We start from the raw sequence: 27,922 nt of genomic DNA, 5'->3' as shown, positions 1-27,922 counted from the left end.
CTGGCATGGGAACAGACACATTTATCTAGCTGCCATGGGTCTTTGCGAAAATCGTATCCGTTGCTCTATTTCGAGCCAATGCGCTATATGGGATGCTTAACACCAGGCTAGTAATTAAAACTCAGCATGAAAATACATAAGCTTCTCTCAGGTTTAGCATTATACATGGCATGTGTCACATTCACCAAGCAGAGAATTATTTTTTTGCTGGAAATCAATCAAAGATTCTTTAGTCATTTCAGCATGTATGCCTCCAGTCTACTGTAATTCCATGAGTTTCAGAGCCAACTACTGGTAATAATTTTGCACATCACTGCCCCACACCCTGCCAGGATTCCACTGGGCGAAAATGTGGCAACCCTAGTTTGGCTAGAGGAAGGACAGACTACAGACACCATGCTGCATCTTGTAGTGTAACTTGTAACTATTATTGCGTAATGTAAATATAAATGCTTAGTATACTATTTTGGCAATTACTCTTTTAGTTATAAAATGTATGTTAAAGTGGACCTTTCACCCAGACAGAAAAATCTGTATAATAAAAGTCCTTTTCAAATTAAACATGAAATCCAATTTCTATTTTTTATTAAAGCATTCATAGCTGTTGTAAGCTCATTTAAAAATCTCAGCTGTCAATCAAATATTGTCTGCCCCTCCTCTATGCCTTATGCATAGGTCGGGGCAGACAATTACTTTCAATTTTCATTCAGCACTTCCTAGATGTCACTGCTCTCTAAATATTCCCCCGTTCTCTTTACCATTTAAATCTGTAGCCAGGGCATGGGGATGGACATCGGGTCCCCCATTCTGGTGCACAAACAAGATTCTGAGATGATGCAAGGCTTGCCTTAATAACAGTGTCCACAAAATGGCTGCTGCCTGCTTGCTATAATTTTGAAATACCAGACTGAAGGAAACAAGATTCAAATCATTTATATAGTGTAATTAAAATTGCATTTTGCTTGTGATAAAATAGGATTTTTTTTGGGTCCCCTTTAAACTGGGCAACAGGCACTTCTCAAGACATAGTAGCTACTGACTCCCACATACAGTACATGCACAAATACTCAAATATATTTTCTCCTGTTGAACCTGATTAGGTTGATTTATGAACAAATATCCAATCATAAAGTTATTGTTATTGGTATATTAGTTGCCCTGCCTGGCATTATGCATTTCATCTACATACAGTAAGTGCTCTTCCTTCAACATAAACTACAGTGGGTAGTAGCAGCTTCTTCCATTCACTGAAAGCTGCAGGCCCTTTGTTGCATTGCTAATAAATAGGCTAACTGAAAGTAGTGGTTTGAAATTACATAGAATGCTGCCCTGGGCCCCAGGCTGCCTTTTCTTATCTATCCTTATAATGTACCACTAGACTAAGGGGATAGCCCCAAATGGTCTGCAAGCATAGCTCTTACTTTCTACTTTTAGCAACAAGGGGGAATTTTATTAAATAAAATAATATTAATAAAACCGTCAAGACCTGGAACTTTTTCTTAAGCAATATTGCCAAAACATGTATTTTTCTTTCCCAAGTAACAGTTAAGATGCTCCCATCCTATTCCAACTAGACTACTGTAACCTTCTACTACCTGGCCTCTCTAACTCCCATCTGTCTACACTACAGTCTGCATTAAACACTGCTTCTCGAATTCTCCTCCTCTCATCCAAGAGGGCAGACCGAAGTCTTTATCATGCCTTCCGGTAAAACCAAGATTCATTTATAAATTCCTTGACATAATCTTCAAAGCCCTTTATTCCACTGCACCTCACTACATCTAATCTCTTGTGTCTCCATCCGTTCCTGGCTGAATCCTCTGTTCCTCCCAGAGCAACCTCTTTGTTGTACCCCCCACTACTTCTACTGCTGTTTCCTTCCTTTAGGGCTATTCCACACGGGGAGATAGCCACGCGTTTGCGGTCGCGGCGACAAAGCGCCGCGCCAGTCGCCGCGACCGGCGCAGGCGACAGTTTTGTATGGGCGCCTATGTAAAAACGCCTGTGCTAACCACACGAGGCGATGCGCTTTTCAACAGTCGCCTGAAAATGCCTCGCCAGGCTTTTTCAGGTGACTGTTGAAAAGCGCTTCGCCTCGTGTGGTTAGCACAGGCGTTTTTACATAGGCGCCCATACAAAACTGTCGCCTGCGCCGGTCGCGGCGACTGGCGCGGCGCTTTGTCGCCGCGACCGCAAACGCGTGGCTATCTCCCCGTGTGGACTAGCCCTAAACCCTTTTGTTTTGCTGCTACTTATATTTTGAAATGCCATTCCTGAATTCCTCGAGAGAATTCCCTCTCTTCAGAAATAAAGTCATAGACCCCCTTTGGAGCACTCACATAACATCTGAACTGGGAGCTGACAACTTACTGTACATTGCAGTTTCAAGTATTGTAACTTGCAGCAATTAATATTCTATTTGTGTCTGTAGCTCTTTATTACCTTATTGTAACTGTACTTTGTACTTTTCTGTATTTATTATAATAATGACCTCTGCTTGTCCTGTTAATTGATTATGCCACTGTACAGTGTTGTGTACATAAGTAGCACTATATTTATAAAAATATACACACATGCAGTGGCGGAACTACTGGGGGTGCGGGCCATGCACCTGCACCAGGTCCAGCACCCCCTCGGGGGCCCACCAAAACAGCCGCAAAAATTGTCTCAGGAGGGAGTTGGGGAAGAACCTGCTGCATGGCCTGTACGGAGTCAGGCCCCATAGCTTATAGTCACATTACTGCATACATGTATGTCAAAGCTAGAGTCTTCAGTCGATTTGGAAATGTCTAGAGCAGTACTAACTCTCTTTATGCAGTAGGTCACTAACAAAATGCACCACATATTTGTGGCCTAAACTATATGACAATCATGTCATTCAAAAGGTCTTTGTGGGTTTTTTGGGTAGGCAGGGGTCATAAAAATCATATGGAAGAAAATATTGAGGGCCTCCAGCTGGCCAGACCTGATCTACAGAAACACTGAAAACAATGCCAAATAATTCTCCACTTTAGTTGGAAATACAGGAGCATTTTTCTTGTAGTATGAACAGCAATAACCTCTTGTACTTGCAGAATACTACCTTAAATATAAACCTGCTTTTATATTATATACCAAATATCTGTATTACCTAAAAAACACACAATGCTTCTTGTATTAGGATAAGCACAGCTAGGGGACAAGTAATCTCCTGCATTCTAGCTGTTGCAGAACTACAGCCCTGGGATTCCATGGCAGGGATATACTGTGAGCATTTGTTTAATGTGCATATCAAACAACATCAGGATTGAAGCCATTGATAAGCGGTTGCAGTATGTTTTATTCAATGATTATTTGCTCCTACTGGTCAACTAGTGTACACATTGCCTTTATTTGATTTCACTAATTGACCACACCTAATTGTCAGGACCTACAGGAACATGTGGGTAGATTAAGTAAGATTTACGATTGTTAGCATCCTTGAACCAGAAATTGTTTTGCATTGTTCTAGACAACAATGAACATAAGGAGACAGAATAGAAATTCTTAACTTCTTCTGAAATGGCAGCTTCAGTGCAACAACTTCCATTCCCCAACAATTATCAGTCTTTATTTTACCTCTAAACTTCAATTTCATTATATTCACTGACTACCCCATAAAGGAGGGATTTAAGCACTTAACATGAACTCTTATGTCTGATATTTTTCTGGTCAGACTTTTAAAGGGGAAAAACACAATTTTTTCATAGGAACGAAAACTACATTTTTTTGAGATTTATTAAACCCTGATGGTGTTAAAAGTCCAAATTAAAAAGTAATCATCTCAGACCTGCCAAGGTCATGTAGAAATAATGGCAGATCTGCGCTGGGTTTTGTTCAATAATCTGAAGAGTTTGTGGTTCTGGGCGTAGTGGGTAGTGGTTTTCATAAAATAGTGAGAAAATTACTTCTTCAGACAGGAAGGGGGTTTACTAAAACTCTAAATGTTCTCATTATTTTATTAAAACAAATTTGACCAAACTCCCATCCACAATTTAACCTTATTTATCAATAAAATAAAAAAAATTGGTGCGGGAAAAGACAAAAAATTTGAATCATACAATTTTTTTGTATTTGACACCTGAAAATTGTATTTTTGTATTTATTTTTTAATTTGGATTATCGTAAGAAACCCAGTGCAGATCATGATATCTTCCTATTGTAAAAGGGACATCTGCCATTGATTTCTACATGACCTCAACAGGTTTGAGATTGAGTATTTTCTGATTCCGACTTTTAGCAGCCTCGGGGTACAAAAAAATCCCGAAAAACACAAATTGTTTGTTTCCGTGAAAAATGTGTTTTTGCCTTTAAACTGAGACCAGAAAAATTCAGGTTTTAGTAAATAACCCCTCGCACACCCGTTCTTCTAACACTGATGCATATGCTCTTGCTGGAAGACTAAGAGGCAATTTCAGACTGGCTCACTAGGATACCGGGACCAGAATACCAGGAAAACTCCCAGTGGGGCCAAGTATCAGCTGTCCCTCCTGCTTCTAATCAGTTGACCTATTACATGGGAATAAATAGATGGAAGAATAGTTTATACCACAGAAGGAACTGAGACTAGCAGAATAAAGAGGTTGACTGAAGAGAGAAGGAAAATAATTTGAAGAGTAAATTTGTGGAGTGAGGTTTTCTGATGGACCCCAGGCATCTCAAACACTGTTGGAGAGGGAACACCATGTCATAGGAATGGGCATAGACAGAGGTAAACTACCTTATGTCCTAAAACTATTCAACGTAACAATTTTATTTGCCCTATAAATCCAATTAAAGAAAAGCGATATCCCTGAATACTGCCAATCTCTATAAAAATATACTACATAAAACAGCCCATATATCAAACACCGATTTATCTAAATACATTAGACTATACTAGTGTGTTCAATTGGTGAATCCTAAATAGGAAATTGCCATTTTAGCTCATACTATTCACTGTGCTCACACATAAACCAAGATCACACATATACATGCTGGGTTACACCAACCAATGAATGGCCAGAGCTCTGTGTTTTACTCACACTTCTTTCTGTTACTGTTAGAGCTGCATTATTTCCATTGTTTTTTGTTGGTTATGATTTCATTCTGAATGTATAGTTTTCCTTTAAACTTTTTACAATCTTTTGTTCAAAGGTTGAAATGAAATTTCCCTTCACTTGTCTCTTAGGGTTATATGATAGAGAGCAAATAGTCAGTCAAGTGTTGATAGGAATTATACCTCAGTAACATCTGATGGCAGCAAATTTGATGGCCCTGGATTACACCAATTATCTGGCTTTTTCATTGCTCAAAAAGATGCTATTCTCGCAGCCGATATTTGCTTACTTCATATTACATAATACTGCAGAATTTTCAAGTGCTTACTTTGGAATTTGAATTCAGTTTCTGTACAAATGCTATCTTAGGTTACAGCTGCTAATAGGTTCCAGGAACTGAGTAGTCATGAGATCTCAGTGAAAAAACAGGCCGGGCTGCTTGCCAAATTTTGTTCAGTATATGTTTAACATACAGAGCAATTCATAAGAGCAGATATTCATTCTTTTTTTACTTAGATTAATAAGGTTCCATACTTAATTTATCTCGCAATACTATTGGGTTCAGTACGGGATTCGGCCAGGATCCGGATTTGGCCGAATCCTTCTGCTTGGCCAAACCGAATCCAAGTAAAAAAGTTTTCCTCTTCCCATCCCTAATTTGCATATGCAAATTATGACTCGGATTCAGTTTGCGAAGAATTCGGTGGTTCGGCCAAATCCAAACTGTTTTCAGGGTCCAGGTGTGATGAATCTCACATTCAAATTTACATTTGAGTTAATGCTTTTAAATTCGAATTTGTGCGTTAATATATTTGCCCCATAACGTAGGTTAGATTATTCACTTGACAAAATCAGTGTTGCTTAATTCATAAATGACTTTCCCTAGCTTCTATAAAATGCTTCTTACCAGGCTTAGTGATTTGACCTTGTCTGTAGCTTAGCATAAATAAGTAACCATTTTACTGTCCCTCTCCCATAATTCTCTTTATTTCCAACTAAAAATCTTCGGTCAGTCAAGTTCTCCCTTTCTAATCTTCAGAGAATATAACAGTTTGGCACTTAGGGTGGCAGGTGGGGTGGGTCTTTTCTGGTGGCACAAGAAAAACTGAAAGAACTGGCAATAGTACAAAACAGAAAATATTGGAAAGTTGGGAAATATATGGAAGTACAAGCTTACCATACCAAAGACAAGAATAAAGAAAAAAGACACTGGCAAATTAATAATAAAAAAAAGAAACTATTGGCTAGGCATTCTTTCACACATGGCCACCGGGTGGCACAACTCCATTGGCAGATATTGGAGAAAGTAAAGGCTAAACAAGGACAAGATAATAAAAGGCTACTCTCACAGAGAGAGAGTGCTTTTGGATCTGGTTGCTTCAAACCAGATCCCCTAAAGGTTTAAATGAAGAATACAATATGTCCTGTTTTTCATAATATGATACCTGTACCATATGCTAAAGTTATTTCCTGTTCCTTTCAGATAACAAGCAATATTTGATTACCCTTCAGGGACAGGTAAACCTTCCTCATTCCCTTCACTTAATACGTACGGTAATGATGTTTTTAAGAAATTGCTATTTTTGATGTAATATGTTATGTATGATACTTTTGTTGCCAATTTTTGTTTTGGTACATATTTTGTTTCCGTTTTTGAGGTTTTGTTACAATTGTTTCACTACACCTTTTTGACCACAAGGGAATAGAGACTTTGGACTTTATCTGATTTAAAGTTCTCAATGGATTGAACTGGTTTCACGTTCTGTTAAATGGTTAATTATAAGTTAATTGTTTTGGAGTAAAGCTGGCCATAGACGCAAAGATCTGATCGTACAATTCATTGAACAATCAGACTTCCCCATCTCCCCACCTGCCACTAACCATTCCGATCAATTAAAGAACAAAAGAACAGATCAGCCGATGTTCTGCCCCTGACAGCAATAGTAAGAAAGTTATGTCCGACAAAAGCTGGTGACAGTCTCCCATTGAAAATACATGCAGAGAAATTATCGGCAGCCAACAGAAATTTTTTAACCTGTCCAATCAACCGATCGCTGCCGGACGAAAAATGTACGAATCCTCAATTTGTGCGATCAGATCCTTGCATCCATGGCCAGCTTAAGTGTTTAAATGTTTTCTGCACCACGCATGTGCTATGCTTGACAAAGGGGAGTGCCCCCGAAACGTTGCAACATGCATTAAATAAAATTGCAAGGGCTTGCCCTGCTAAACGTAATTCTTGTGTGCCGGTGACATTCTTCGTACATTGGACAGGGGGTTGCCGATCCCCCTATCACTGAGCACCAGGAGGAGAGATTTGGTAATGTAAGGTGTGCGGTTATTTCCAAACTTTTCTGGAGTATAAACATACAACATAAAGCACAAAGTGGGCAATTAATTTAGCACTATCAATATGCAGCAATCAACCCCAGAAAGAGAAGTAACAGACAACTGGGGTGTAAATACTTTGATGCATGAATATGCATAGATCCTGACTGGCTGATGGACAAAGAATTCTATCTTTTACCCAGTCTGTCTATGTGAATTTCCAAATTAATGAATTAGAAGCAAGTGATGTGGTGATCAGCCCCCTAATGTCACCCGACATGATGTGTCAATCTGCTACCCTGCACCATTACCCAGATGCCAGGCTTTCAGTCATGGCTTGGGAGAGCTGGCTTGTGATGCACTGTTGTCTATAGTCAGAACCTGCAGTTCAGAAAGTGCCAAATCAATTCTACTTTACAACAAGCAAAGGGATGGAAGGGAGAGCAACTGGCCTTCTTATCACAGGCTAACCACATGAGATAAAATGCACACTTAGGTGAGAAATGTTTAATTTAAAACATACAAAACATGTACATATATGTATGCTCTTCTATACTGCATCAAATTATTATCAATTTATTATGCTCTCAAATTAGTATCAATTTATTATGCTCTCAAATTAGTTGCTATTTAATAAATTAATAAATACTGAGCTCAACTCTTAGCAACTATGTACAGTACATGTTGGTCCATAGTGGTTGCATCAGTTCTGCTTATACATATTGTAGCAACCAGTGGGATTATGTAAGGTAAAAAATATTCCCTGTTACAAGTACACAGACATTTTACAACTGCACTGGTGCAAGTCATACTTTATAGCCTGCTGTACAGTCCTTGCTGAAACATATGGACAATCAATTCATGGATTACAGACATCCTGTATTCTCTTTGCACATTAATTGGCATTGCCTTAATGGTACTTATTCGTTTTGATCTGTATCCTGTGTATAAATAATTGTGATTTGGATGCTTCAATGTTTAACTTGCGGATAAGTGAGTCCAAAAGTATCACTGTATGAAGACCTCCTCTAAATCATATAATCTATGCTTTATCTGTAGACCATACATTGGTTTTTGGGGCTCCAAGGCAGCATGTTAAGCGCAGGGCCGGAACTAGGGGTAGGCAGAGTAGGCACGTGCCTAGGGCGCAAAGCTGGAGGGGCGCCAGGCACGCACCTTCTCTGCCTCTGCTCTCCCCTAGTCCGGTCCCTGCTCTGGCTGACGTGCGCGTTTGTTTTGCAAAGAGCCCAATATGCGAGTGAGCATGCGCGGAAAAATACTAGTGCGCATGCATGAAAAACGAAAAAGCGTATGCGCACTCGTATTTTTTGCGCATTCGCACTTGTGTTTTTTCTCGCATGTGCACTCGCATATTGGGTGCTTTGCCGGGCCAGGCTGCCTAGGGCGCCTAGGGCACTGGTTAAGCGTATCCTCAGGAACGCATTAGCAACTACCAATTGCGCATTAGAACGCATTAGCAACTACCAATTAAAGGATGGGAATTGGGAGGGGGGAATTGAAGTCAATATGCAGTAGGGCAAGAGCCACGATTCAGCAACCTGGGAGAGGTAAATGTCCCTCCACAGGAGAAGCTTTTTCTTATTTAAACACATTGTTACACTTAGGGGCAGATTTATCAAGGGTCAAATTTCGAATTTGAAAAACTTCGAAATTCGAATTCAAAAAGACCAACCAAATTTTTTTTTTGGCCGAATAGGTCAGTTTTCGATCGAATATGTCTGTATTCGATCAAATTAGAATTGTACGAATCAAAGTAATAGTGCATTCAAAGTTTTTCCCCCAATTTAATCATTATTGAAAGCAGAAACAGCCTATTGGGTTTATTTAATGTTTACATGATTTTCTAGTAGATTTAAGGTCTGAAGATCCAAATTACGGAAAGATCCGTTATTCGGAAAACCCCAGCTCCTGAGCATTCTGGAGAACAGGTCCCATACCTGTATTCAAATTGCACCACAGGGCAATTCATAATACCAGGCCCAACAATTACTGCGGGGTGCACTTCTATTATGCCACCACAAATTATTCATAATCAGATAATGATTGCACTTGCATTACTTGGCCTATATGTTATACATTATGTTTCATACTGCATTTATTATCAAATACATTATGCTATATTTTAATGATATTAGATCTGCCAGAATTAAACATTACCTTGTATATATTCCATTTTAAGAATTTTGATTTGCCTTGACATGTTAAGTGTGGCATAAAATCATTACAGGTTGATTAGCAGAGTTAGACGCTTTGTAACCTTAAACTGCTTGTTTGCCACATACATATGGTAAAATTCTTGGCATTGCCTATAAAGTACATCGCTATACTTCTATACATTTCTAATTAGCTTTTTTTTTTTTTATTTTTAATTAAAAAGGTAAGTGGTACATTTTCATTTCAACACAATACCAATAACTTTACATGGGTTGTGATGTATACAAAATAAAGTCAATCTATACAATATTTCCATCTGGCAACAACTGTCACTTTTTTAGCACATATGGCTTACATAAGTGTGTATATATATATATATATATATATATATATATATATATATTTATTTACGGGGGGGAACCTGAAGAGTTCTTATCCCCTACTATATATCAGGTAAGTATGTTTCTTATACAAATCTCTCTTCTGCTTATCTTATTATATTTAAGGATCTTGCAACTCCAGGTTGTAGCTGTTCCACATAAATAAGTCTTCTTCAGATTCTATCAAAGTATCATGGGCTAAGGCTATTAAATATTCCATCCTTATAACATGTTCTATTTTGTTGAATAAATCCCATAGAGATGGGGGGGGGGTGGATCTTTCCATTTTGCAGCTATGGAGCAGCGTGTTGCTGTAAATATGCAATTCAAGATTTTCTGTATCCTTTTTCCCACCCCTAAACTGGATGTCCTAATAAATGAGTTAGGGGATTGCTTGGGAGTTCTAATTTCCTTTTTGATCTTTGCCACAATCCATGTGATCAGACAACACATGTGACTTCAAGAACAATGAGGCCTTTAGAAAAAAAAGATTAATAATAGATACTGTAACTCAAAGCAAGCATAGGTATTCTCCATAGTACTATTTGGCACGAAGATTTAAAGGTAGAGTTGGCCTTTAACAAGAAAACATTTGCCTTTCTAACCTGTATTTTTGCTGTTTATTTTTGTGGTTTTGCTCCAGTGAGTATATGGAAGGATCAGAAGGGCTGTAAACAATATTTAAACTAACAATAGATACAGCACATTATACTTACAACAAAATGACTGACTATCTATAATAGAATGTACCATCTGCTGCAGAGTGGAAAACACCATGCCAGAAAGCAGCACAATAACACCAAGTCATTAGAATGCCAAAGTGTATACAAATAGGGGAGATACACAGAGGATTACCTTGGAAGAAGTATACTTGCTTGCATTCTTATTTCCTATTTGCATCATTCATAAGTAGTAAAGACAGCTGGGTCCCAGAGCTAATACTCTAAACACACAAGGATAATCATTCAGCCTCTGCTGTTTACGATTCATATTCCACATTTCAAAAATGATTTCACTTGATTCACTTACAATAAATAACAGCAAATCTTAGTGCCAGGGGATACAGGTCCATTTTCTTTGTGGTACACACAATTACCTCACACACACGTCTTGCCATGTCTGAACAGATCATTTCCAGAAAATAATTCAATGGCAAAGACAGCAAGGGCACGGCTTCTGTACAGTCCAGTGAAATGCTGATTAAAAGAATATATCAAACATGCTTAATGCGTCAATACGAAAAAAAAAATCAAGTCATCAGTGTGTATTTACAGAAGTTTTCTCATCATTATTTCACTGGGAATTTTCCATGGTTTCTAGCCAAGTGGAATGTGAGCGCATCCATGTCTGTTCAGAAGTAGTTTTTCTTTATTATGTTAATTTTAGTAACAAAGAGGGAAAGTGGCTTTCTAAAATATAATACAAAAATGATCACTCTTCTTGATACCGCATTGCCAGCATTAGATTCTGGGTTCCCTATTAGTATATCACATAGTACAGGTATGGGACCTGTTATCAGGAAACCCGTTATCCAGAAAGTTCGGAAATTATGGAAAGGCCACCTCTCATAGACTCCATTTTATCCGAATAATCAAAATTTTAAAAAATTATTTCCTTTTACTCTGTAATAATTAAACAGGACCCTGTATTTGATCCCAGCTAAAATATAATTAATCCTTATTGGAAGGAAAACTATACTACTGGGTTTATTAAATTTTTACATGATTTTCTATTAGAGTTAAGACATGAAGATTCAAATTAAAGAAAGATCCGTTATCCGGAAAACCCCAGCTCCAGAGCATTCTGGATAACAGGTCCCATACCTGTAGTACATTATTAGGGATGCACTGAATCCAGGATTCGGTTCGGGATTCGGACTTTTTCAGCAGGATTTGTATTTGCCCGAATCCTTCTGCCAGGCTAAACCGAATCCTAATTTGCATATGCAAATTAGGGACTGGGAGGGAAATTGTGTGACTTTTTGTCACAAAACAAGGAAGTAAAATGTTCCCCCTCCCCCCATATGCAAATTAGCGTTAAGATTCGGTTCCGTATTCGGCCAAAACTTTCGCGGAGGATTCGAGGGTTCGCCCGAATCCAAAATAGTGGATTCGGTGCATCCCTATATAATATTGATGGTTATCATGAAAACATACATAGTGCCTTTTACACAGGGTTGGACTAGGCCGACAGGACACTAGATTAACTAGCAGTTAGGCAGATTATATACTGTTTTAAAAGGTTGAACTTGATGGACACTTTTCTTTTTTCAACCTATGCTACAATGACACCGGGATAAAAAAGTGGCGGCCCCCGGCCCTTAAGGGTCCTGCTGGCCAAGGTCCACTGCCTTAAACTTGTGCCAAAAATAAAAGTAACATGATGTGCGTGCACCCACGCGTGGGGGGTGCAAATGTAAGACATAACACAATCGTCACAAGGCTTATAAAAAGGGGGACGTCCAGTGAAAAATGGGGTGAATTTATATATATATTAAAGTATTTATATAAGCAAAAACGCCTAACGCATTTTGTGCCTTAGGGCACTTAGTTGTAGGCCTATGACTAAGTGCCCCTAAGGCACAAAACGCGTTAGGCTTTGCCGTGATGTTTTTGCTTAGATAAATACTTTCTTACTACATCAATTCACGGAGTGTGGTCTGGTATGTGCCAGCCCTTTATTATCGATTTATAACACAATCGTGCCTAAAGTGTAAGGAATAGGGTGTCAGCCCTATTGGGCTCTAGACACCCCAGTCTGACACTGCTTTCAGAGGATTTTGGGGGACATTTCTCTGTATGTCAATATAGGAGGTAAGTAAGGATTCGGGTTGCAAATTACTGACAAGTTATCATATGTGTTAATGAGGGTGGCTGGGTTAGAAAGCAGTTAAAGCAGAGATGTCAACCTGTTAAAGACTCACTTTTGAGAGTACAGCATGCTGTTTGTGTAGAATCAGGGGCGATAAAGAGCCCTATAAAAATCAAGATAAATGTTAACAAATGCTGAAGGTGATCAAGTTTGGTGTCTTACAAATACACCAGACTAAATCACAGAAATTAAAGTTGCCATCTGGCCATTATTACACAGCAGAGGACAGTAAAATAGCAAAGCAATTCAGAGGCAACTAAACACAGGCACTGTGTACACATCTTGCTAATGCCAATATCTCAATGGAAAGCTGCCAGATTAATGTCTGGGCTGACATTCAAACATGCTCAGCTTCCTTGAATTCTATGCTCTCAGAAAACATTCACAATCACTTCTTAAAAAGAGGCTACATGGTTGAACTCCCTCTTCTCCCCCCTCCCGGCTCTACACTGCTTAATCTGCGGGCACGGCAAGAGCTTGGACATTGTCCAGCAAATTCTTTTTAGTGAAACCATTCATTCTCCTGCCTGGAGTGATTAGTGGAAGTTCCCCAAGGTCCTGCATTGTGTAAACCAGTGTTGTGTGCTTAACACAAACTTATGGGTTATCACGAAGCGTTCTTAAAGGTGGAAGGTTTAACATTTTATAGAAATGTTCTTGGGAAATAGATACAATAAGTACTGCCTTTTCACTTGGCTGTGCTTGGGCACAAATGAAATTTGAGGTCAGCGTGCGTTGAAAGTAGCTACATTGCTGACATCCCTTCCAACATGGGGGATTTGTCATATCCGTGTTCCCATTTGCTTGTCTGATTTAGCCATCCATTGGCACAGCAAGCTATCCTTGTGGCTCACTGCAGGTATTACACTTCTGCAGCCATGTATATCCTTTATTAATGCCAGAGTCAAATCTCAAAAATGTATATTAGTCCTGCATAAAGAGCAGTGATAAGGAATGTATCACTACCACTGAGCCATACTTTGCTCAAAGAATCCCTCTTAGTGGAGCACTACGGCTAATTGTGGAAATGGTTTAGTAACAAGACGTTTTAAATGAGAAGAATCTATTTGTATATTGGCAAATTTTTCCTTCACATACACACAATTAAAATCTTTTCCACCAGCAGAGAGCAGTGATACTTCACGGTAATAGGGCCAAGAAAGCCAAGTAGGCTTGGTGAATCACTGCAACGCATTAGCTGTCAATAAATGCAAGGAGTTTAAAAGGTGATACATTAATAATAGTGGAGCAAATGTGGTGGGAACTTCTGCTGCAAAGGAATTCAGGAAATCAAATGTACATTGACATGGGCAGACTAACTGGTTCTTCTGTAAAAACATCTTTAAAGGGGTTGTTCATCTTCCAAACACGTTATCCAGTTCAGTTGTTTTCAGATCGTCACCAGAAATAAAAGCTTTTTTTTCAGTTGCTTTCCATGTTTTATTTTTTTTTTCCAAAATTTACATTTCAAAAGTTTAAAACCCTGGTGCGGTTTCTGAACTGTTACCATTTGGTACATTTAGTTTCTCAAAAGTATCTGCGGAATATTATTATTATAACAGCTGCCTTTAATGAAACTTAAAGAGATACTGACACCAGAAAATAAACTTCTTTAATATCTATCATAACATTATCTTTGAATGCTATTTATAATTTTGCCATAAAAGTATCTGCCTGATGCTTTTACATTACCTTTCTTACCCCCTTTTTGCCCTATGAGGAGGCTGCCATATCTGTGCAGCAGGAGTCAGTTAGTATTAGAAACTCTGACAGGTTAAAAAGGGACAGTCAGGTTGTCAAAACAGTCAGGTTTAGGAACTTCAAGTAACAATTACTTACAAAAGCAGAAATATCAGCAAAAAACGATCAACATGACCTATAGGTAACTTTTCACGTAGATTAATATTTTGTAATAAAATTTTAAGTTTCAGTATCACTTTAACTCAGGGATTCTGCTCAGCGGGGGCCAAAGATATCAAGTTAACGTAATAATTTAGAACAGTTTGCAGAGCAACCCCCCAACCAAGCTCCAAGAAAGATATTAGAAGGTAAAACATTTAACTTTAAGCTTCAATACAGGTATAAGATTCCTTTTCCTGAAACTTGTTATCCAGAAAGGTCTGAAATACAAGATGGCCATCTCCAATAGACTACCTTGTACTAAGATATAATTAGTCAAAACAATCCTATTGGGTTTATTTAATGTTTAAATGATTTTGTAGTAGTAGTGGAGATCAAAAATACGCAAAGACCCCTTATCTGGAAAACCCCAGGCCCTGGGCATTCTGGATCTACCTTGGTCCTTGATAGGGTTATTGATATGGTAGAACTGTGGGGGGGGGGGGGGAGAGCAAGGGATGCAGATAACCACCCTAGCCTTGGGTACCAGCCATAGCCCTGACATTGACCTATTATATGAAAAACATGTAAAACACCTTACCTACTGTATATCTTATATACTCTTGCTTTCTGAATTAGCACTCCCACCAGCAATGTTTGTCCACTTATAAAGTGTGTTAGTTACATTGGTTAAACCTGTTGCACGCCTGCAACACAACGATGGTAGTGATTAATAAGCCAGAATATTTTAAACCCCACCAACCCCCTCTTATTATTTTTTTCAGCATGAGCAAGTTCAGTTTCCATGGGTGCCCTCTCTATGGCTTGTTCTGTGTGACTGCCAAGGAGGGTGTCAATTGTGATGTGGACACCTGTCTGCTGTGAACTGGAGTCAGACCAATAACGTATTTCTCATAGGCCTCAGAACAGCTTTCAGACGACAATGATAGCCAGTCATTCTGTGCCAGGTTGCAAGCAGCAGTTCAGAGGAGAAACACTGTGCCAGGCAAGCCAGCCAACAAGCTCTATGCATGCCTCTCAGCTTTCAGCTGTGTGCACCTCTGAACTCATGATCAAACCTCTGCCTGTGTCAGCACAAAGTCACAACTTTCTTTCATATATGCTTTTTCTATATATTAATTAATAACCAATACACTGATTTTGTCCATCCAAACATCTCCAATATCTCAATGCATTAAAGTGTTTGTATGGTAAACATAAAGTATACTCAAAAACATTAGTTCAGCCTGAATATAACAAATTTTAAAATTTGGGCACAAGGGTGTTTAAAGGCTTACTCCCTCTCAACTTGTAAACCCCTGCCTTGCACATACAAGACAGGGGGATTCCAGGAGATGCTGATGCTGAATGTATGCAGAGCTGTAATGGGAAACAAGGAGCAAATACAGTTGGGATAGGTGCAAAACAATGCACTTTGCAACCTCTTTTTTGCACTCTTTTTTTTGTACATTTCCAAATTTTGTAAATGATTTCTAAGGGATAATGTGGCACACAGTGTTTTTCCATAGGCCTGTTGCAGTAGGAGAGCGAATCAGCATTTTCTCTATGTTTTCTCTAGAAATAGAAGACATCATCATTTTAAGCAGTTTACCTTTATAAGAGGCATTGGGAGCTCAACATCACAAGGTACCTAAAAGCAGCCTTGCTGCCTCACTGGCAATTTTGTATAGAGAGATTATCTTCCTTAATGGGAACTAGCATTCCTAAACTATTGCCAAACTACAAATCTCAGTCCAGTGGGATGCTGGGAATATGCTCAACAGGGGGATACCAAACACTGATAGAAGAGGCATACAATGCAAGAGTCTGAACATTTCTGTGGGCCTGTGAACAGTCCCCGTAATGTATTTGCATCAGGCCATCTTATATCCATAATCATGTTTCTATAATAATATACTGTTACCTATAAATCATTACATTCTCCTTCTCCATTCTATCAAGGCTTTTGTTAGATCTGCATTTCATAACTCAGTCAGTAATGGCTTTTATATGTCTTAAACTGTATATACACAGCGTCTCATGGGAGCAAAGACAGCCAAGTGAATATGCTGCATATTCTGCCAGTGATATCGTTGCCTGATTAACTTTCCATTTAGTCAGTGGAATGTGTTACTGAAGTATATAGACTATAAGCTTCAATTTTGGTTGCAGCCATGTGCGTGCTCTGCTGCTAGATTTTAACGAAAAAATCCCCAGCCAAACATGTATATACTTTCAGGCCACAACACAATTCTGGAAATGAAGGGGGTTTTAGTATGTTTACTTAGTCATGCTATTATATCAACAGTGTTTTGCACAACATAACTAAGGCATCTTTTCACAAGGGTGAAATGGGATTAGAGGTGTCTTGCAACATCCTTAGGGTACCTTCAAACAGCTGGATATACACACTGCCTCTGGGATGTTTTTGGTAAGCAGCTTCCATGAATTTGTGATGTGGTATAAATTTGGTCACTGCACTGGAACTGCACAGCAACATTAACACAAAGGGACTATACCTACAGCAATACAGATCATCATACAATGTTATTATTTCTTGTGTACTATTTGGAAGCAATTTAATTGATAATGGTGTTTACAAGTATAACTACCCCGTTAACAACAATGAATGTTAATGATCTGCATTGGATTGGAAATATGGATCTTTGTATTTTAAGCAGCTTAATATCACTCAAAAGTGGGCAAATCCTCCTTTTTAGGAAAACGATTTATTGTAAAACATGAGAACATGAGGTGTAAAATCCAGGAACTTAACATAAAGGATTGGCTGTCTATATGAAAGAAGTGTACCCCGCATTAATACGAACCTAGGTGCTTAAAGGGAAGCTAAGAGGTAAGACAGAACAAAATAGCAGGGTCACTTATTGCTAAAGGTATTTACAAGTGTCTCTCAACATTTGTGTCCAGTATAATGTCATTCAGTTGTGGATGTCACATATCAGTAAAACATACATTTTTAGAATATTATTATTATAGAATATTACACCTGAATACCAGTGTGGCTAGAAGGTTCCTACAGTGTGTTTCTTCCATGTTGTGATGCACCGACTGTTCATTTAACACACTCCAGACACAACAGAAATCTATAAGCACTGCTTAAAGGACAAGGAAAGTTAAACTAAAGAAGTAGCTAGAAATGTTGTACATGATGTTTTGAGCTTCTGTACCAGCCCGAGGCAACCACAGCCCTCTAGCAGGGAAGACAGTATCTGTGCCTTCAAAGATGCCCCAGTAGCTCCCCATCTTCTTTTCTGCTAATTCACTGCACATGCTCTGTGATGCTGTCAGTTACTGAGTTTAGGGACCAACTCAAAATATACAGAACGCATAGAATGTAAATGTCACAATATAAGGCTGATTATTAATTAATATAGATAATTACTACATGGCAGCACAGAAACCAGTGCAACTAGCATCAGAATTGAATAATCAGCCCTGAAGCATCATGTTATTTAACAGGCCAACCTTGTTTTCTGCTTGATAATTTGTGAGGACCCCTAAGCTTAGCTTCTCAACAGCTGCTCAGAGCCCACTGAGCATGTGAGTGTCACAGACACTTTCCAAGATGGTGACCCCCTGTGACAAGTTTGAAGTCCTGGATCATTGCTGCTATTGACAAGCTGAAACTTTAGACTGGTGCAATAAGTTCAATATATAAAACATGGTGTTTTTAGCGCTATTCATTTTTAGGGTTTAGTTCTCCTTTAATGCATCCTGAATCAGTATGGCAGTGACACAAAGACTTGTTCTAGTGTATAGGCCACAAGGGCAGAAGCAGAGGACTTCAGAAAAGGGCTCTCTGTGAACTGCTCTTCCATTTAATGTCTGTGTGTGTATGTGTGTGTCTGGGGGGGGGGGCTTGAATAAAACTACTAAACATACAGGGCTTCAATTCAGCCTCACAGGCTATATGTCCAACCTCGGTAAGACAAATGTTCCAGCATTCCAGATGCATTGAGCTGTATTTACAGGGAACTTATGCATCTGTGGTGCACCTTCTATAGCACAGTAACACAACCATGGTCTTATGATTTTGATTATAATTGAACTTGAACTAAATCTTTTTGTCACTAAGTAATCTATGTGAACAATTACACATTGTACATGGAATCTCATGCAGGAAAGCAAGCACTGACGTAAATGAGGTCTACTCTCAGGGAGTGATTTACATAGCGGGCGCCCCTAGGTCCGCTGCCTTTCGTCAACCATGTCGCCTCTCCTTCATTTGTGCACATGCACACATTTTCATCATCCAGGTTGGGAGGACTGGGGATTAGCGCATGGGAAATTTAAAAAACTATAATATCTCATGATCAGCCCCAGAGCTTCCGAACCAATGTGGGTGTGTTTGGGCTTCATGTTGCCCCTAAAATCCTGCCGCCCTAGGCCCAGGCCTTGGTTACCGTTCCACAAATCTGGGCCTGTCTACTCTGATGAGCAATTTTTAGCACTGAAAAATGTTTTATCATATCAAAGTAATAGAGCAGGATACTGGGTTTCCCATGGGTTATAATGGCAAACACTGGAAGTACTCCTTTGCCCACCTCTACCCCCTGTTACCAATGACAACCAATAAGAAGTTGCTTTTCATATTTAATCTGAACAAAGCTTATTGGTGATTGGCTGCTACGGCTTACTTTACTAGTGCAAAATGTAAGTTATATGTATCTCAAAAATGGAAAATTGTTGGATTTAAAATAAATACTGTATATCCACTAAGATTGATACTAACACTTTCAGGTTTCTATTGTTATGTTGTAAAGTGAAACCCTTGCCTCACCCTAGACCTGCTTTGGTAATTATCAATCTTTCATTCTCACATCATGACATCATGATGGCAGGCCCTACAGACCTGAGACCCTGTATATGGCTGCTCATCCTATTAGCTCTTTGGTCAATTCCCAGTTCTGAGGGTCAGGGAAATATCACTTTAGGAGAAATGCTTGTAAAGTGGCCCATATTATCTATTATTGTATATTTTCTATACCTACAGACATAGACAGATTTTTGAAGACTAACTGAATTCATGAAAATGTAGGTTAGGTTACAGGACCCTTGTGGGTTAGTAGTGAAGCCCCCATGTTGCAATTTTTCATTTGACATTGTTAGAATTTATACATTTTCCCATTAAAACTAAATCACTGATAAACTGGTTGAATGATGCAGTTTGCTGGGTATTGCATTTGTTTTTTTGGGTACCAACATACTAGGTAAGTTCAATATACACGAAAGCTGGGTTTCACACTCCAATAGTGACTGTTTATAGACGCTTTGCAATTTTTAATATCTCAAATCCAAATGCAATGTACAATAAAATGTTTTGTAGAAAAAATAGTAAAAGTATGTTTCAATTAACTTACGACATTCACTGAGAGTGTTCTGCAGTCTTTTTCATGGGTGTCTCTTATGATGGTTTCCAGTGTGCTCTTCTTTCACACACAGATCTATATGTATATATCAATGCCTGAAAAGAAAATAATGAGATCTGCTGTATTCAGTTGCTCAACATATCAGCAGCAGACTTCAATTGTGTGCTTGTCCTAATGCATTTTAATGAGTTTTCTGAATGCAGGACCTAATGTGCAATTGACAGCCATATGAAATCGTATAGTCAAAAGCTGATTGTGAATGGACACAAACCAAGTACACCATGATCCCAACAGCAAGCAACATAAGCCTTGGATTAGGAGATGGAAATCAACTCTCTACTCATCAGAATGCTATATTGCATATAAAATAAAACAGCAACTGCATACTTCCTTTTGTTACATAATATGTGACAAATGCTAATCACAATGGGCATGCTTTAGTCAAAATTAGTTTTATTTGCTGCTAGCCAAGTGTTCAGGGAAATACATGATTAAACAATGCAAACATAATCGCTTCTTGCCCTAAATATATACTGAAAACACATGGAGATATGTTGCTTTGGTCTTTGTCACTGCTGCTTTCTCTGGCTCAGATTCTTTATTCTAAATCTGTAAGTGCAAGAGATTTGTAAATCTGTGTCCATGCCAAGAGCTTTAGTTAGACCACATGAGCACAGTAGATTGCCTATGCATGAATTAAAGGTTAATTGTGCTGTCTGAAAGTACCAGTGGCATAATTATCAGGGATCAGACCCTAATGATGGATAAGGGCCTGCAATGTAAGGGACAGGGCTGAGACTATGGGTAGAGGCAAGTGCAATGGGTGGGGTGGTGCAATTAAAGGGAAGCAATCTGCTGGAGATGATGAGACCTTTGTGGAACAAGTGGCAGAGCAGGGGTGGGTTATATGTGCAAAACTTCTGCCCACTCAACACTTGTCCCACCATTGTCTGGGGATTGGGACACACCACTTAACTATAATACTGTTAATTATAATAAATGGCTAAAAGTATCCAGACAAATGATATCTGGTCTGGGCATGTTCTCAGCTGAAGAAAGTTCTTTAAAGGAGAAGGAAAGGTTAAAACTAAGTAAGCCTTATCAGAAAGGTTCACCTAAATATACCAGTAAACCCTCAAATTAGTGCTACGCGGAGTAAAAAAAACCACTGCATTCCTTTCCTACTATTGTGTACACATGGGGGTTTTTGTAACAAAAAGTGAAGTTAGAGATCGCCACAGTGAAATTCTGCCACTCTCCGTTCATTTCTATGAGATTTTTAAAAGAGTATTTATCAATGGGTGAAAGTGAAAGTTCATCCTTTGATAAATACGCCTTTCAAAATCCCATATAAATGAACAGAGTGGCGGAATTTCACTTTAGAGGACTGTGGCGACTTCTAACTTCACTCTTTGATAAATATACCCCATGGGCTTCTGTATCAGACTTCCTGCCTTCAGCTTAAACCTCCAGGGCTAGGGCTTGAGCATGCTCAGTTTGCTCCTCTCCCCCCTCCTCCCTTCTCTGTTGTAATCTGAGCCCAGAGCTAGGAGTGAGCAGGGAGAGACAGGAAGTATGCCACACAAGCTAATACTGCAGCTGCTATCCTAAACAAACAGAGAGAGCTTCTATAGCTTTTTACTCAGGTATGGTAAAACATTCTACAGAATAAATATAGCATTCTAGCTAGCACTATTGCAGCTAATCTATTGGCAATAAAATGCCTCCTTAGCTTTCCTTCTGTCATGATTTTAATGGTGTAGTTTTTATTTCTAAATTACACTGTTTACACTGCAAATAATTCACTCTACAATATACAATTTTATTCCTGAACCAGCAGTGTATTTTTTAGCTGCAATATTGGTATGTAGGCAGCCTTCTCAGGTCATTTTGTTTGGTCATGTGCTTTCAGAAAGAGCCAGCACTTTAGGATGGAATTGCTTTCTGGAAGGCTGTTTCTCCTACTCAATGTAACTGAATGTGTTGCAGTAGGACCTGGATTTTTCTATTGAGTGTTGTTCTTAGATCTACTAGGCAGCTGTTATCTTGTTTTTGGCAGCTGCTATCTGGTTAACTTCCAATTGTTCTGTTGTGCTCTGTTGAGAAACGTATTTCAGTGCAGTATTCTACTGGAGTAACACTATGAACTGATGTATTTTTTTAATAAAAAAAAATAAATCCCATGACAGTATCCCTTTAAAGAAATCACACACACACATACCACAAGGTTCATTTACAATGCAAAGTGCAAAAATCACCTGAAATCAGCAATTTTTTTAACTTTGCCCACTCCATGGGGAATTATGCCAATAGTGACAAGCTTATTCCTTTTTGCAGTGCACAGACCTGTGTGTCTCCCTTCCACAAAACAGTGCCGGTTGCCTTAGTCAACATTTTATTAGTGAAGAGTGGGTGGAGACATATATGCGAGGCATCTCCCCTCTCGCCCTTTTTTTTGCACTTCATTCAGAGGCATACGATTCAGAATGGCAGGAGCAGCAGTCACAGTGGAACTTCCTACTTTTATTGTGACCACCTGTGCATCTGTGTTTTGGGGGGCACCAAAATCGCTCATTGTCAGGTGAAACACTCAATTCTGAGTTCTAAACTCAAGCAATATCAGCACAAGAAATATTCATAGGAAGTTAAATGCAAGGATTTTTTCATACGTTTGCATGTATTTTTATTATATCTGAATTTGCACCTTCATATATTTCGATATTCGAACTCGAAGGATTTAACTTCAAGGGTCGAATATCGAAGGTTAATTAACCCTCGATATTCGACCATTAGTAAATGTGCCCCAAGGTGTATACAAAGTACTGATTTCTGGAATATAGTTTTTTTTTTAATGTTGTAATTTTATTGGTTAAAAAATGTGTATCTGTAAAATAAAAAAAATATATAGTAGTTAATGCAGATCTAAAAGGCTTTAGTTTTCCATCTCACATAACAATCAAGATGCATTCTAGCCAGACCACTATGATTGCACTAGAATTGCCAGGGAGGAATTTGCTGCATTTAGCATCCATGTGCACACTAATAAGGTAATTATAACCACCCCTGGTACATTCATAATGAGTTCAATACCTCCAGCACTGCTACAGGTGTCAGCACTCACTCCTAGGATACAACACTCCATTGGTGAGGCTTGTACTGTAAGTGTCCCCCAACCCTCTACTGGAAAGGAGGCACAGGCCGAAATGGGCCTTAGGGAAAGGAGTAAGGACAGGGATCAGCTGCGCCGCCTGAGCACAACTCCCTGATGCTGCGCTGTGCTCCTTGTCCTGGATTTTCAAATCAGTACTAGTTGCAGATCACAGTTTACCCAGAGGTGCAAGTGCATGTTAAGAGCCATGCTTTTGTGCACCGTAGCACTCTAGCCCTTAGATCTAGAAGCCAGAATGGCATGTTGAGGCAAAGCCTAGGGCCAAAGCCACTTTCAATCTGGCCCTGCTGGCAGTGTAAAAAGAGAAGTAAAGAAGTAGGCTAGAAATGTTGTACATTATTTTTTCTTCTATACCAGCCCAAGGCAACCGTGGCGCTTTAGCAGTAAAGATCTGTGCCTCCAAAGATGCCCCAGTAGCTCCCCATCTTCTTTTCTGCTGTCACTTACTGAGCTTAGGGACCAACTCAAAATTTACAGTATACATAGGGGCAAATTCACTAAAGGGCGAATTATCGCCAGAGAAAGATCTGCCACACTTCGCGCCAATTCATCAGGCGCAAATGTGTTACCACTTCGCAAATTCACTAAAATGCGAAGTTGTGCCAGCAGCCAAACACTGGCAAAGTTTTGCTATCGTTAATTCGTCGGCGCGAGCATTTCAAAGTGAACTTTAGCTAGCATTCAATTCTGCCTAGCAAAACTTCATAGCACTCTTACGCTTAGGTCACTGAATAGGGTGGGTGTATATATAGGTCATATATATATGTCTTTATTATAGATGTTGGTGAAAATGCTTGAAATGGTCACTTATTATTACAAAAGTTCAAGGAACCAAAATAAAGACAAAAGAGATGCTCTAACGCTCTAGAAATGAGCCGACCCTAACACAAATGTGGCATGCCTTTCAAATTGGGAAAAAATAATTGTTAACACAATAAAAATTCTTTTGAAGGCAATCTTGCTTTAAAATATGAAAAAACACCAGCGTTTTTTTTAGAACTTTTATGACTTTCCGGCATACAGGATATGATGTCACTGACATAAGACTGAGGAGGATGAAGCTTCATCTTATCAGTTCGGCAGATCTAAGGTGGCGAAGGAAACTGGCGAAAGAGGTAACGTTCTGTAAAACTCACACTTTAGTGAATTTGCGGAGTAACGATCCTTTGCCTGAGCAAAAATTCGCCTGGCGATAGGGCGCGAAACTGCACTGGCTCTATTTTTCCTCCACGGCTGTTACTAAATTGGCGATGTGCCTACGAATGGCATTTCTGGCGAATTTTCGCTAGCGACGGCTTCTTCGCCCTTTAGTAAGTCTGCCCCATAGAATATAAATGCCACAATATAAGGCTGATTAGTAATTAATACAGATAATTACAACAAGGCAAGACAGAAACCAATGCAATTAACATCAGAATTTAATAATCAGCCTTGTAGTATTATATTACAAACAACCCTCATTTTCTGTTTGTAAATTTGTGACAACCCCTAAGCTTAGCTTCTCAACAGCTACTCAGAGCCCATAGGAATGTTGCAGACACTTTCCAACGCGGTAATACCCTGTTTGAAGTCCTGGATCTGCTGCTATTGAGACTCTGAAAATTTAGACTGGTGCAATAAGTTTGAAATAAGCATGCAAATTATGCATTTTTAACCATATTAATTTTTAAGGTTTAATTCTCCTTTAATACTGTATATCATAAGCTACATTATTATTTATGTATTTTTATTTAATTATACAGAACCAACATATCTGCGAACACTTCACAGGGCTATAAAACAATCACATCAGTCCCTGCCCAAGTGGAGCTTACAGTCTTAAGTCCCTATCACATTCTCACAAAAACTATGGTTTATTTTATCATGAGCCAATTAACTTATCTGTTTGTTTTTGGCAAGGTGTGTGGGGGGGTAGAACTTGCACCCCAGCAGTGCAAGACAGTACTGCATCCCTGGGCCAGTGCTCCATGGATATATACAGGCCTCTATTAAATATATTGCTTTGAAAATATATAAACATACTGACAGCAGAGCATACATGCAACAGAATGGCACTTTAGATAAGGAGAGGGGCCAGTGAAACCTTGAACACTGAGCAGAGGGGCCTGGGGTTCCACAAATACTAGTGTTTTCTGATAACAAGTGTTTGTGATGCAGTAAGCACCATTTATACGGAGCAGGTTCATGTATCCAGGGGACTTTCAGCAGCTGTTTTTGGTCTTCCTCATGATAATGACTGGCTGAGGGGTCTGGGAGCCATGAATAGCTATGAGTTTGATATTCCCTTATATTTCATGGCTGTGAAATGTGCAGCTTTGATTGCACATTAAAGAACTTTTAGATCCAAGCAATCTTTAAAAGAATAAAGTAAAATTCCCTAATGAGTAAATGGGAAACACTCCTCAGTACTTCTTGCAGTAGCCACTAGGAAATACTGTATATTTGCCATTTGAAGCCAATCAGTTGCAGCTATTGACACATGCTTCTCTGTTTATGTCAGGCACATTTTGGCAAGGGTTTCACTTCTTACTACTTTTAGCCATTTTTTCTGTCAGTATGTAGAGTGAGCATTAAAATCAGCCCATCACTTTACTAGGCATGCCATCACATGAGGTTACTGCATGTCAGGCAGCCAGTAAGACAACAAGTCAGGTGGCCAATTAGTGTCACTGGGCAAGTGTGAAACCCAGTATATACCATAAATAACTGACAGAGTTCCATTTTAGAAGAATGTAGCCCAAAGGGACTTTATACAGAAGCTTATGTACCCTCTTCAAGATAACTTAAATATGCTATTGGTAAAAGTTTAAATTGTCCAGTAATGAACTAAACAGACTTAATTAGCCAGATGTGCATTTAAGAGCATCTAAAAAAGAATGTGAATGTACACTGCTCCTCTGAGTGCTTCTGCAAAGTGATTTTATAATTACATTGGTTAATGAAAAATATACCTGACTTCAATAGCTCTCTTACAGAGCCAGAGTTTCAGTGACCATAACTGCATAGTAAGTTAGGACTAGGGCAAATTTGCAGCTGGGCATTAACCCAGAGCAACCAATCAGTAATTCGTTTTTTAGTAAGCTGCAGGTAGAGCAATGAAAGAGAATGTTAAAGGGATCCTGTCATCGGAAAACATGTTTTTTTTCAAAACGCATCAGTTAATAGTGCTGCTCCAGCAGAATTCTGCACTGAAATCCATTTCTCAAAAGAGCAAACAGATTTTTTATATTCAATTTTGAAAATCTGACATGGGGCCAGATTTTTTTATATTCAATTTTGAAATCTGACATGGGGCTAGACATTTTGTCAATTTCCCAGCTGCCCCCAGTCATGTGACTTGTGCCTCCACTTTAGGAGGGAAATGCTTTCTGGCAGGCTGCTGTTTTTCCTTCTCAGTGTAACTGAATGTGTCTTAGTGGGACATGGGTTTTTACTATTGAGTGCTGTTCTTAGATCTACCAGGCAACTGTTATCTTGTGTTAGGCAGTGTCGGACTGGCCCACCGGGATACCAGGAAAACTCCCGGTGGGCCCAGGTGTCAGTGGGCCCTCTTGCCTCTAATCATTTGGTCTATTTCATGGTCATTCCCTATTTATTTATGGGAAAAAAAGAGGCTTAATAATGGAAGAATAGACTATAGTATGTAGAGATAAAAGACTAGGAGAATAAAGAGGTTGAGCGAGGAGAGGAGGAATAATAGTTTGGAAAGTGGGTCCACTGTCTAAGGTTTTAGACAGTGACAGTAGCCCCTGGCATCCCAGTCCGACACTGGTGTTAGGGAGCTGCTATCTGGTTACCTTCCCATTGTTCTTGTGTTTGGCTGTTGGGGGGAAAAAGGGAGGGGGGTGATATCACTCCAACTTGCAGTACAGCAGTAAAGAGTGATTGAAGCTTATCAGAGCACAAGTCACATGACTTGGGGCAGCTGGAAAATTGACAATATGTCTAGCCCCATGTCAGATTTCAAAATTTAATATAAAAAAAATCTGTTTGCTCTTTTGAGAAATGGATTTCAGTGCAGAATTCTGCTGGAGCAGCACTATTAACTGATTCATTTTGAAAAAAAATTTTTCCCATGACAGTATCCCTTTAATTGGCTGCTGAGGGTTACTGTCAATATGCAGGTGCACATTTTCCCAGTGTTTATAAATGAGCACCTAGAGCTGGGGGTCCCCAACTTTTTTTTACCCATAAGCAACATTCAGATGTAAAAAGAGTTGGAGAGCAACAAAAGCATGAAAGATGTTTCTGGGTAGTGATGTGTGGCCTGGCCCGAACTTTAGCCTCTATTCCCCCTGCCCACAGTCTTCATCCACGTTTCTCTGTGCACCTTTTTATATACAGGCCCTGCACCCTTCGGTGCGTTTCCGGCGGATCCGACGTGCTGCGCCAAAACGCAGGTGTCAAATTGGATGCGACGGAAAATAAGGTAAGTGTAGAACTGCATGGGCGACTTTGGTTTGTTTCCAGCAGATCTGACATTCTGCGCCAAACGCAGGCGTCAAGACAGATGCAACGGAAAATAAGTTAAGAAATACAAATGTCGGATACAGACGCAGCATGCAGTTGTGTCAGATGAACGCTGTGACACCATCCGACATTGCTATTGATTAACTTATTCTCTGTGGCATCCGATTTTGGCTCAGCGCGAAGGATCTGCCAGAAATGCACCAAAGTCACCCATGCAGTACTATCCTTAGGGGCATATTTATC

General features: G+C 39.3%; 1 protein-coding gene across 10 annotated transcripts in view; it reads right to left on the bottom strand.

Annotated features, from left to right (window-relative positions):
* atxn1.S (ataxin 1 S homeolog) overlaps positions 1-27,922 on the bottom strand; it is a 179,517-nt gene that overhangs the window by 12,468 nt on the left and 139,127 nt on the right. For 8 of the 10 annotated variants that reach the window (XM_041567756.1, XM_041567755.1, XM_018269505.2 and 5 more), the window contains one exon: positions 20,032-20,135. The exons of 1 other annotated variant lie outside the window; for it this stretch is intronic. The gene's annotated coding sequence lies outside the window, so the exon portion shown is untranslated. Of the gene's footprint in view, positions 1-12,895; positions 12,915-20,031; positions 20,136-27,922 lie in introns of those variants that run through there. One more of the 10 variants, XR_001936326.2, reaches the window with a different exon arrangement.

This window comes from Xenopus laevis, chromosome 6S, assembly GCF_017654675.1.
Source record: "Xenopus laevis strain J_2021 chromosome 6S, Xenopus_laevis_v10.1, whole genome shotgun sequence".
NCBI lineage: Eukaryota > Metazoa > Chordata > Amphibia > Anura > Pipidae > Xenopus > Xenopus laevis.
The sequence above is the reverse complement of the archived record's forward strand: the minus strand, read 5'-3'. Positions and strand labels throughout refer to the sequence as shown.